General features: G+C 32.0%; 1 long non-coding RNA gene across 1 annotated transcript in view; it reads left to right on the forward strand.

Annotated features, from left to right (window-relative positions):
* LOC146996817 (uncharacterized) overlaps window positions 1-13166 on the forward strand; it is a 122666-nt gene extending 109500 nt beyond the window's left edge. The window contains exons 2-3 of the long non-coding RNA XR_015041477.1: window positions 12108-12238; window positions 12964-13166. This is a non-coding gene — a long non-coding RNA (uncharacterized LOC146996817). The remainder of the gene's footprint in view (window positions 1-12107; window positions 12239-12963) is intronic.
* Window positions 13167-13660: the final 494 nt, after the last annotated feature.

The following is a 13660-nucleotide window of genomic DNA, read 5'->3' on the forward strand; positions in this document are numbered from 1 at the left end:
TATTATATTTTGAAAGGGGAGGTTACAGTTTAAAATATCGTAAAAAAGTCTGTATAAAAGATTGTAAAAGAGCATTACAGAAATTCTTTACTACAAAAATATCCCAAATCATTTCCCAGCAAAATACCGCATGTTGCTACAAAACTTCATCGTTACCATTAAATTTTGTTTTCGATCATCATACGATAATAAAGTACAAAACATATTTAGTTTATTACTGGGGTAATACAAAATAGCACATATTTCAATATGTTACTGAGACGTACAGCTTTTTAAAAGTTTCGTTTCGTTACGTTTACGCTCTTGAACAATGTACTCTTAGAAATATGAAAGATCCTAGGGGTTATCGTTGAACAACTTCTGTTCGCAGTTAAAAACCGCTAAAAGAAATGAATAACACCCCTTTGAAGTGTTTCTTTAAATAATAATAATAAAAGAGTAAAGATACGCATAGTTAATTGCTGAATTAATCGACTTACGTTTCGACGATTTCAACTGAATTGGTATTTTTAAGCCTTTTCAGTACAGTTTAATGAATATCGAAATCCTATGACCAATACTTTCTTATCTTTCTGGCCTTGGATTCAAAGCTTTTAAATTAAGGCTTTTCAGCTTTTGAATAATTTGAAAATGCAAAACTTTTCCATTTCGTAGCCTGAAACATATGTCAAAGATTTTCGTCGGAAGTCTCTTCTGGGAAAGTATGCAAATATCCTTTTGTACTAATTGTGGTTAATTCTTTGCAAAGCCATCCATGCCGCCTTCCGCAGCAACAGGCGGAGGCGCTGTTTGCTCAGAAGGAAGCTAAACAAATAAATTTAGGGGAGATTAGGGGAACTTTAAATTGAGGGTGTTTATTTGACGACTGCCTGGACCCTTGCTGATACATCTTCCGGTCAGACAGGAAGTATGAATGGAGGTGGGGAAGTGAGAAGGATGGTGATGAACTAAATGAGTATCTATGGTGTTCATCCGTTTCGCTGAAATTCTGGAAAAGCACGGGGGCCAATTTCAGCATCCCCTTGATTGTACGAACAAATGGAGTGGTGCGTGGATATCGGATGTTAAAATCCGTCTGCCAGAACAAAGATCTCTTTGCGTGAGTCATCCATGATTAGGAGAACAGTAGCTGGAAATCATTTCGTTTTTATTTCCAGGAACAGCGGGTGCGAAATGGACATATGTCCGGGATGAGTTTTGCTAAGTGCCAAGCTGTTCTTTGTGAATTGGCCGTTTGTCATTAGATATACAGTATCAATAGTCAGTCTGTTGCTGTAATAGAGTATGATTATCGCAAAAGTCAGGGGGGCTGCATGTGTTCTTTTTGAGATGCGAACTTTCAATAAAGTTTTCAAAATGGCATCAGAACACCATCATATGTATTTATTGTAAAGCATTATGCAAAATCACCGAAAAGAAATAAGTGGAGATATAGCGTGCAGCCGAAATCATCACATATTTTATTTCTGTATTTTATGTCTTAAGCCAGAACTACTTTTTAAGGAAAATATTTAAATTCCTCGCTTACTTATTAAGCTCCGCTTATAATTAAAATTATCTCTTGATTTTTTTCTTTTCCTCGAAGGTAGAATTGTGATAAGTGTAACTCAGATTATTTAAAATTATGTTTCCAACGTATTTTTTCCTGGAATGTTATAACACAAATGGGTGGCAATGCATACATTGAAAATATTATCTCAAAAGTGACTAAATTCAATATGCAAGTATATTAAAAGGCTCCTTTAAATAGCTCTCAGATTAACGTTTATTTATTCTGAAAATTGCAAAGCACTCGAGAGCTATTTGCCTTAGGATTTTGATGCCTTCATGGAGTACTTTCTAAGGAAAACTGTCTCGTACACAAGTTACACGTGAGGAAAACCCCCATGCAGCCAGCCCGTTCTCGGGATTCGAAGCTCAGGGTTTCCCGAACTACCGAGTTCAGCGACATTACAGTTGCGCCGCTGATGGGCCTCAGATTAACACTGATTTGATGTAATGTTCTTTTATCGGAAACTGAAAAAAATTTACTAAACGAGGTGGAGAAATCGTTCTGAATAATTCGCTACGACGCGTTTATTATCAAAACGATAAAACCTAGAATTTACTCTGATTCATTATGATATGCATTAGAGCCTGATTTATGAAGGAGAAAACTGGGTTTGTGCCCAGTGAAGCTTCACTTTCAGCTAAACCTCCAAAGGCTTAGGAAGGGGGAAAAAAAAAAAGATCCCGGCTTTTGGTTTAAAAAGAAGTTTTTTTCCCTAGTGTTTCGAAAGCATGTATACTATACATTTGGTGTGGGCGAATTCGAAACGCGATTTTCAATTAGATCAAAGAGAAAACTTAGTCATATATTAAATATTTATGTATATAGGACTTAAGAATAACCAATGCTTTTGACTATAGAAATGTTATAAAACGCGCATTTTTATGTAGATGCTCAAGTATGTAGGTAAATATAAAAAAATAAAACATCATTAGAGTAAGAGTTGTTTATTTTCCGTGGCATGATCCTTTATTTCTATTTGCCATTGTTAAAAAACCCCATCTAACGCTGTTTCGTTTAGAGTTTCATTTTCTAGAAATGCATTCTGAGCTTAATCAGAGTAATAGTTACACAAATAAGAGGTCGAGGTGAAAAGATGCTTGATAGAAGCACTTTTTTCCAGAAGCGAATAATTTAAAAATGTACTTAGGTTGCGTCGTAAACAATTAACTGATCATTTCATCAAAGTTTGTTTGCAAGATTGCCAGACAGGGAGCATTTACCGATAGGTGGCACCGGATTTGTTGCATCCTCCAGGTGGAAAGGATTCCACGAGTTTCTAGCATCCGCAGGATGTGCTGCTTTCATTTTCGGGGAAGGCGGCAAACTACAAACGAAGACAGCGCACGCGTTATGGGATGTATATCCTTTTTGTTTACCCACAACTTATTCAGGTTTATGAAAACAAATAAATAAAATTAAAATCTCTATGAGGTAAGTGTATTGGTAGAAATATTTTAAGGAGAGTTTGTGTTTTTCTCCTAAAAGAATATTTCTAAATTTTTATCGTTATTCTACATTTGCTTTTTAAGCACTTAATCATTCATGCTTTCTAGCAATTATTGCCATTCCAAGAGATAGCAGATCTTATATCAAACTGGGTATTCCAAAAATCATTCCTCAGAGTGCTGCTATTCAACGCAATTTAAAATCATTGGTTCATGTTCCAGTTTATTATTATAGTTGCTTAACAAGCTTAACATTTTTAAAAAGTAATAAATACATTTTTGATAACTTATATAATTATTTTATTTTTAATAATATATTTAATTGAATTAATTTGAAATACTTTTAATTGAATACAATTTACAGTATTTGCAACATTATTGTAATAAATAAAAGCCGTAGCTAACTCTTCATATCATGTACCTCTGTTTAGGAAGGGTGGTTAGTTTATTTATATCAAAACCTCAAAGAGAGGCGCTATTTTTTATTACACGAATTTCTTTATCTAGTAAAACAAAAATCATTATACCAAGTCTCGGAATTTCCGTTGTATATCTTAGCGATCTAGTAACGGACAAGGAAAGAAAAAAGTGCACAACTACATCTTGAGTAATTCAGTTTTTAAGCCTTTCCTGTATCACACGAATGAAAAACCGGGCCCACCAGCGGCCTAGCACTAAAGTCGCTGAACACTGGTAGTTCGGTCCGAGGTTTGAATTCCGCGAACGGGCTGGCTGCATGGGTGTTTTCGTGGTTTTCCCCATGTGTAACGTGTATACGAGCCAGTTTCCCTTAGAAAGTCCTCCACGAAGGCATCCCTTCCCTTAGGCAGATAGCCCTAGTGTGCTTTGCCATAATTAAATACATACACATAGTTCAATAAAAAACTTCCGTTTGGCGAGTCAGTTTTCAATATAATGCAATATGAAGACAGGTTTTTCTTTCTACTTTTTGACACTGTTATTTTGAACATCTCGTTTTAAATATACCATTTTATGCTTTGCATCTTGAATTTCTGGTAACTAATACTTTAACTAATAGACATACCATAACTGTGCAACTAAAACTGTATCAAGCGTAAAACTGAAATTTGAATACGAAAATCACATTTGTGTTAATCGCAAATATTTTGTGTTTTGATTTTCTCTTTTTAAAGTTAAATTAACTAATATGTTAGAAGGCATTTTCTCCCTCCTTTCCGCATGCCTTCGTGGTGTAATTGGAAGCATACTCCAAGCGTATTCGAGAGGTCTAAGCTTCGAATCTCGGTGAAGGCACTGCTCGTATTTCACGCTCCCTGCTTCAAAATAACCTAATGACTCTACAGTGTTAAAATATAAAGTTTTTTTTTTAATTTTTTTTTTTTTTTTATTTCCTTCAAACCGACCTTCTTTCCCCCTTTAAAAATACTTTTATGTTGGAAAAATGTTGGAAGTTAAAAAACTGTTTGGATGCAGGTATTAAAACTTTAAGAAATTGTAATGGTGAATATCTCCCAAATTTTAACGAGAAATTAATTTTTCTTTATCTCATGATACAGTAATATTGCACTCGGCATATAGACTGACAGTCAGAGATAAAGATGAAAAGTTAAAAATTCTACAGCTTTTAACATTTTATACAATGAAAACACATACAATTATTATAGCTCGACATTAGCTTATTTGCCTATAGATTAAAAGATTTCCTTATTTTACATATGCATCTGTTTTATAAATTGTCCCTTGTGATCATATAGGAAAAATGTAACGTAGCTAATAGTGCTAGATTTTCCATAAATTAACACATTAAAGAATTTCTCATATCACGCTGTCACGCCTTTCTTAGAATTTTGCAGTTTAATTTATTAATGGATACATTATTATTATTATTATTATTATTAATTTATTTATTTATTTATTTATTTATTTATTTTATTTATTTATTTTATTTTATTTATTATTTATTTATTTATTTATTTATTTATTTATTTATTTATTTATTTGTATTTTCTTTAATCGAGGACTCGCATGCTGAAACAGTAATCAGAAATACATATAATAAACAATTTTCTCTCCTTGAATATGCTATACCGAGAGAACATAAGCAAAAGAACGTGGAAAAAACAAAGTTTAAAGATTTTTTAAAGCTAACCCTAAAATTTTTAAGAACTGCAAAGAATTACTTACCTTTATTGACTCAAAGGTAGTATTTCATCGAAACATGCATACATATCAACAACCAAATTTTTTTTCCTGTAAGACTTTTGCCAATATTTACCACAATATTTTAATGTCCCAAAGAAAATGCTTAATAGTCCATGGAAAGGAGATGAAAAGCCAGAAAAATGTAGTTTTAAATTACAAGAAAATTTTCATTCAAAAATGTAAATTATTTTCCTAAATTAATTTGTAATATGATTTATAATGCAATAAACTATGGAATACGCTAATTTCATTTCCAAATTTGTTTAAAACTAATTCTTCTTTTTATTTTTGTATTATTAATACTGAAATATTTATTTTAGATAATTCTTGCATTTTTAAGCGAAACTGAAACCACATGCTGACAGTTTCGATAGACTGCACAACTAAAAATGGCTCTTCAACGATTAGTCGTTTTTTAAGAAGCGAATCCAATAACGCATAGGGTTAATTTTAATCGTAGTTTAATCGCGTGACACGTTTTAGTAAAAATGTACGGGTTTTCGATAAAAAATTTAATGAATATGTTTGAAAAGTTTTTTTATGGCACAGGCCATAATAAATGAAACTGGCTTTGGAAAAAAAATCTCTGTATCACTGAACAAAGCTGGCTCTGAATCACTTTCTCCAGGAGAAATTTATTAAATATAAGAGTTTGAAATTTGGCATTTCTAAATTAGTAATTTGAAATCATTGCTACAAAAATCTATGTTTTCCTAATGTAAAAGGGGTTCTGTATTTTGGAAATTTGGATAGAAAACTTTATATGTATAACAATAGTTGGATACCGTCCGTAAAAATTTTATTTCATGATATTTTGGGAAATTTTCACATTATTAGAAAATTTATTAGAAATCGCCAATTTGGACTGAGAGATATTAAATTAATGCAATAAATTCTCTTCTCGGCAGACTGATTTGCAGGTTAAGAAAACTAATTGTAAAATGGTGAAAAGTATAAACTGCAGCTGTTTACGTACACGCGGCTTGTTACGCCATCTACTGGATTTTTCGTTTTTTGAAATACGTTATATTAATTCTCAGTGACAGATTTAAAAAACAAACAAATAAATAATGCAAATAAAAATAACCAAAATGCATTTGTTTTAGCAACAATACATTTTAACTCCTTCAATAAGCATTTAGTGCTACTGCATCTATTCCTCTCTCTATATTTTATATTTATACTCCCTTTTATTAATTTTCGACTTAAATTTGAAATAAAATTGTTTAGATGATAGCAAAATCTGGCATAACTACGTACACACATTATACATATCTATTATATTTTGTGTGTGCGGTATGATCTTTTGTTCTGTAGAACGACGAAGAAATTATTGCTGCTGTTGATTTTGGAAAATTAGTATCATGAAATTTTGTGTTATTTTGTGTGCCGTTAAAATGGAAATAAATTTTATAAATAGCGTTGAAAGAATTGCTAATTTTTTTAAATAAAGGAAATGCAAAAAATTGGTTTTACATTTTAATAATCATGTTACGAAATATAAAATCCTGAAGGTATCTATTTTCCCAAACTCCTGGGTTTAATGTACCCTGTTTCTAGGACAAGTTGAAAGAATTTCGTTGTTAGTTTGAAATATTAGTATGGAGAAATCTTAGAAAATAATAAAGAATTTCTCTTCAGTTTGAAGAATAAATATAATTTACACAATTAATAAATAACGATGAAAAAGCATTAAGGTGAATAATAGCCCCATGAAAAGAAAAAAGGAATAACCGTGTTTTAAATTAAATATGAGATATTCAGTTTTAATTATCCATAAATTATTTTTTTTTTTTTTTTATTCCTTGGTTCTAGTAAAGATAAGATCCTTCTTAAAGAGAAGCTTTTGATCTCCGTAATGTTTTATTTGTTCAGTGCTAAACGAAAAAATTATTCAAATTAATTTCAGAATTTTTTATTTTAGTTTAAAGATCATGATAAATTTTCAGTTTTAAATGAATGTACTTCGGCAAGCAATTTAGGTTTTAAGGCTCACAAATAACACATTTACTACGAATTCGCAGTATGAGCAGATTCTATTCGATTTATTATTATAATTAAATTTTAAATATCTCTGATATTTGGTCAAACATAGAACGGAAATTATAAAATTTGTGTCGCGAATGCTATGCACTTAGAATCAATAACAATAATTTGAATTTATTTACCATGAAATTAATATGTATATGTCGACAATCATCTAAAGACGGCGTTTCCTGTTTTTGATAGCAGTATCCAGAAAAACAAAAGATGATACGGTTGTTCACCTATTTCCCCACATTTTGTTTACATACATTCTAAAAGTAGACTAGATCCAGGTTGTTTTCAAAAACTCCTCTTCTAGAAATGGGGGTAAAAAGCATGTCGTTTTAAAAGTAAAATAACAGAAAAAAAGGCATGCGTCAACTTCCACCCCATTGGTATACCTCAGTCAAGGAAAAGAAAAAAAAAAAATAAAAGCAAAATACTCCTGGAGTAAAAAATCACGTGCTACTATAATAATACTACGTTCTACTACTACTACTCCGTCTTCATTGTAAGCGACCGTGAGAACGTATATCTTGCGCGCGCTTTCTCCACCAATGAGAGTGTGGCGTTTTTGATTTGGCGGGAACCATAATCACGAGAGCGAACAAAAGAAGGACCGGAAATACCAATGGCGTGAACAACCTCGTCTGCTCTTTCCCCGACAGCCCCTCTTCCCCCTCACACTCTCCCCTGACTGAGAGGGAGGCTATATCCTCTCAGACATCCCGAGGATATGTATATGTGTACGCATTTAAAAAAAGAGAATCCCTGCGCACTGGAGGTCACAGAAGCACGAAGTCTGTTTGAAAGTTCTTCATTTTTATCTATTTATTTATTTATCCTCCGTTTGAGGTAGTCTCTAGATAGCTTATCAAGGTTTTCTGCATTCGAGAAATTCATTCCCTTTAAGGAATAATATAATACTCGTCGATATCCCCATTTCGACTTTTTTTTAAATATATTTATTTATTTATTAATAAATACCATCGTAAATTATTCGTCAACTGAATCCAATGTAAAGCCACAGCAACTAAAAATATTTTTGGAATGGCAGGGTGTAATTTTTGCAAACATTTTGCATTTTTTTAGGGGTGTGAAGCATGGGTTCATCATTACCCTTTATATTTAACCCTTTCGCTCAGGCCGAGTTTAGTATAAAATACGTATGGCAGCCGGTAAACATATACCCGTGACAGTTATAGTTTCATTTCAATATTATCGCAATACTATCTATTCTGAATAAACAAATTATTTAGTTTAGAATCATCCTCACATTTTTTACTGTCATAAGAGAAGGAGAAAAAAGATCAAACCATGACATCGGTTGTTGATGAGAAGCTTTAAGAATGCAGTAAGTGTTTAGTGTATTTCTTAATAATACTATATTCTTCGGACGATAATGCACTCCAAATTTTTCAGATAACTTTTGGGAAATAAATTTTATTATTGCAGAAAAGCATTTTTGATTGACTGGTTTTCATTTCTCTCGGCGCTACACTCACTCATACTCATATAGTATTACTGTACATGTGAATTATTGTCATTTTTTTTTTCAGAATATAAGTAAAATACGGTATAAATGCAGCGCGTTTCTTATCCTACTTTTGTTTTTTAAAAAAAAATTATATAATACCATCTTCTTTTAAGTTCTCATGAATTTGTTCAGCTTGGCACACGTTTCCGAAATAATCCCCCGCCCCCCGCTATAAAATCATGATGGACAAACGCTTCTGCATAAAACCGTTAAATGGTTGTATTTTACTCATCTAGAGATTATAACTGAATGCATCTAAGGGCTATAACTGATTGCGAGGATTAACAGAAAATTATGTCTCCCTCCTGCTAGAATTTCCTTAATTGATTCTGTTTTACTTGTTTTCCATAGTTTTCAATGAAAATTGCGCATTTGGATATTTTGCTCAAGCCCGATATTTGAAAAATAAATAAATAAATAAATCTGAAAGCTTTCAGATTTTATATTATGCCCAAAGGGGCGTTTTATACCGTTTTGTGTGTTACATTTATTTATTAAGTATCATGTTCTTCGCACTTAAACCATATTCAATTCAGCAGCAATGTCACAAAATATTTAAAAAAAGCATATCTTCAGCACTTTTGATACACAGTCTCGCTCGCTGGATATAAAAATGTTTTTCTTTTCCCTATAGTGTTGCTATTGCTCGCTTTGTTAATGAATAATTTGTTAAAGTTAATGAATGTTAATGTTGTTAATGAATAATTTGTTAAAGTTTTACAAAATATGAAATAGATATTAAAACAAATCCCAAATTTGTGCTATATTCGAGTGGACGACTACGTTATTCAAAATTTGATGTCACTAGGTGCCATTGATTTTCACAATGCGAGAAATATATATACATTCATCCATATTTTTATTATTTAATTTCTTTAAATATAATGCAGGGCTGAAATATTTGGTGGGAACAATTTGAAAAGTGAGTCTCCATTTTATAGTGGACGACGCAAAATACATAAACGAAATTAATAGCTGGCCGAACTAAGAGTATTCAGCGATCTCAGTTACTTTGCCAGAAAAAATCATTGTGCGAAAACTTGTTACACCAATTGGATACTTAGTGAAAAAAAGATTTTTAACTAAATATCTGCCGCCTGAACTGTAAACTCCATGTAGCAGTTTAACTGTCATTTATAAATTTTGTTATTATTTCATGCTTCCAAGGCTTTTGCATAAAGTTAAAGGACAGAAATTGAATCATAGTTCGGTTGATAACAAAAGCACCCTTGGATAAGACCCCTTAAGAACGTAACAAATTCTAAAACTCTTAAGGTAATTTTTGCACCATTTGCGCAGCAAAATGGATGATACCATATTGGCGCTGCGAGCATAATTTAACACCACTAACGAGCGCGAATAAAAGTTCTTTCACAACACTTCAACGCCTGCAGCATCATTTGAGTGATATCGACTAAGTTTATAAAAAAAGTAGAGGGTAGAGTGGCTCCAGTAATTAATCAAAAATTAAAAAGACTCTATTTCTCAAAGTCTCTCTATTTCTCAATATTTTTACATTGTTTATAAAAATATGCCATACTTTATTATCTTCCGTTTGATTCTTTCATTTAAAAAACAATTTTTTTTTTTGCATCTTTTCAAGCGAGACTGTATACAGAATGTCTTTGATTGAATTATTTACATTATATGACAAAGCACTCGAGAACATGCTTTCGTGGGGAGCATTTTATATGCAGAAATACTGTTTCGTGGCAGTCATTTCTGATTCATTATTAAATTTATAAGATATTTCTCCCGCCTTCTTAGCATGCCTTCGTAGTGTAGTGATCAGACCGCTGGGCGCGTATTCCAGAGGTCCGTGGTTCGATTCCCGACGAAGGCGTTGCTCATTTTTCACTCCTTTCTGTTTCAAAAATAACTTATGTCTCTACAGTGGCACCCGAACTAAAAGGGTGGTGGATGAGGATTCTCCTCACCGAGGATTTGGCGATTGGGTCCCCTAAAAAACCCCAGTCGCCCTTTAAAAGGGGGTGTATATAAGGTACTCGTATTTCTTCCGCCTTCTTAGCATGCCTTCGTAATGTCGTAGTCTGCACGCTGGGCGCGTATTCCAGAGGTCCGTGGTTCGATTCCCCGCAAGGGACGTTGCTCATTTTTCATCTCTCCGGCTTCGAAAAAATCCTAATGTCTCTACAAGCTAATCTCGTAAACGTAAGTAACCTAACATTTATCCTACGTTTATAATTTACTTCGTAACAATAACCTCCTAAGTAAGTAATATGTAAGAGAGTAGTGTAAAACAGAGTCATTGCATCTGGATCTGAAATTAAATTCAATAATTCCAGATTCAAAACTGTTTTCTTTTCTTTTCTTATTAACAAACGTCTTGGAGAGGATACTGGCATCATTGTCATTTACTTTTAATTATCGGCTTAAATTGTTATCGTTTTCAGCTTTCCAAGCTACTTCTGTTCACAAATATTTACGTAACAAAGAAGGTGATGTATCAGGCAATTTGTAAATAATTTACTTAGTCTTCCTCGTTCATGTTACTCTCAGGAAAGACATACATGTATACAAAAAGATGCTTTCTTCTAATTTAGGGTACAAAATCTATAAAATGTTATAATTTTGTCTTAGATTGGCTTCCCAGGGAAAATATACTCGTCATTCATTTTAGATTCTAAATTTAATAAAAACATCGGCTAAGTTTTTTTTGCAAAATCCGTGAGATGGCATTCATTCGCACCATAACTAACATCCCTTTAAATTTACACAAGTACGAGTATTTGAACTTAAAGTAATGTTTGTTATATGCAATTTATGCATTTTGAGAGAAACTCATACGAGTTCCTCTTCTTCGAACAGAAAACATGTTGCGAATACAACACTTCAAAATAATATATTTAAAAAAAAAAAAAAAGCAACGAATGTAGCGCCGTTGAACAAAATAGACATGAGAGAATAAAAATATTAAGAGATAACTTGCGAATGTCTGAATTAGAATTAAAGTTATGAACTAAAGAGTTTTGGACTGATAGATTTTTGTTGAATTAAATGATTGAGAAAAAAATGTAGTAACGGAATAAATCTTTCGAATAACTGTAGCGCAATCAAAGGAACGAAGATTATTTGTTAAACAAATTATGGCAAATTTATACAAAGAGGATATCTGTACTTAGTTTTTTTTTTGCAAAATCAATGCTTGTCTAAAATTTGAAATATGCCAAGCTTTAAGAGTCAAACTATGAACCTTCTCTTCCATATACGTAGTCGCGTACTTAACAATAATTAAATAATTAATGAGATAATAAATAAAGAGCTTTTTTTAAGTTTTTGTAAAGTAATCACTAAAAGTTTTTTTTTTACATACTCCCAAATCTCATGTAAATTTTGATTACAGCTGCTATAAAAGAAAATTCGCTATTAGTCCTGCAAGGTTCTCTGCAAAAACGACTTTAAAATCTATGTTGAGGATTGGAAGGAAAAGTTGGTCAAAGGCATTGCAGTCGAAATGAATTACTTTGAAGAGAGGTAATAAATATTGGTTAATAAATTGAAATTTTGTGTTTTATAAAATCATTTCTGATACCTTTGAACACTGTAGTAGTTTAATAATTAAAACTCTTCATATGTGTATATATATATATCATTTCAAATATTTGCATTTCAAATTATATGAAAATTTCCATTATGTCTCATTAATTTTTATTATTCTTCTACCCCATTTAGAAGTGATAGACAATGTGAATTATGCTGATCAAGTGAAATAAAAAATAAATCTTTTCCTAGATTTATTCAAGCGGGAGGGAAAGATCGAAAAAGGAATCCGCCAACACACACCGGGGGGGGAGAAAGAGAATAAAAAAAGGGCAAAAAAATTAGCTGAAGCTACCCTTAAGTGATTTTTAATCGAATTATTTTTCGTTGTGACTTCAAATAATGAATAATTTCTGAATAATGATTTGCGTGGGTAAAGCTGCTGCGTTAGTAATTATTCTAATCTTATCTACTGGCAAGGCTTGAATAATGAACTTAAATACACTTTATACGTTTTGTAACAAGCTCGTAACACAAACTCATTCTTAGCAAATTATACTGCTTACAATTTGTTTTTGTATCTAAGTCGCGTCGCCGCTGTGCTGTATAATTAGTTTAAAATGAAAATGTGCTTTTTGTTACTCTTTATCTTATGTTCTAAAAATTTAAGATTTAATTTCATTTTGAAAAAGTTTAATATCATTATTATTTTCCCTTAGCTATATATATAGCTGTTCCGAATAAAGAACAGAAACATGACAGTACATCTTTGCTACTCGATGGTGCATAAGATCGATCGGGAATGAATGTTCATCTTCTTCTGTATTACTAAATTATGTTGCTCATCAGTGTGAAAAAGAGATTCATTTAAAAAGTTATATTTTTTGTCTAATGATATCATTCAAAACGTATTACTTTCTGGATAAATGAATAAAATAATATTGATTATATTGATTGCAAAATTTCTGATTCTTAATTTTTAGCAAAATGTTTGTTTTTTCTTTACATCTATAAATGCATAATAGTAGAATGAATAGCTGCCAACATTTTATAAATGATCCAAAAAGTTCTTAAATGATCAGAATTTGATCGCTAGTGGCGAACTTTCTGAAGCAATTTGGCAGACTTTTAAAATTTTCTTAATCACCAAAATAGGACTGCATCGCTAAATATAGTCAGATTTGCATATTTTCAAAGATTTTAGTCACCAGTAAAATTTGTATGTTAATCAGTTATCATGATTTTGATATTTACTATAATGTCCTGTTTCCGAATTCCTCTCCAGGATGCAAATTAGCTTTGGTAGTATATAAGATTAAAGAGAGAGAGAACTTCTGGCACTCGTGTCACGCTGTTAGAATTCTCTGCCAGCTCAGCGTCTGATTTGAACTGACTGCTATTGCTTAGTCAATTCAA

This window comes from Stegodyphus dumicola, chromosome 6, assembly GCF_044657685.1.
Source record: "Stegodyphus dumicola isolate Sdum_Otavi_A_Nest chromosome 6, ASM4465768v1".
In the NCBI taxonomy this organism is placed as follows: domain Eukaryota; kingdom Metazoa; phylum Arthropoda; class Arachnida; order Araneae; family Eresidae; genus Stegodyphus; species Stegodyphus dumicola.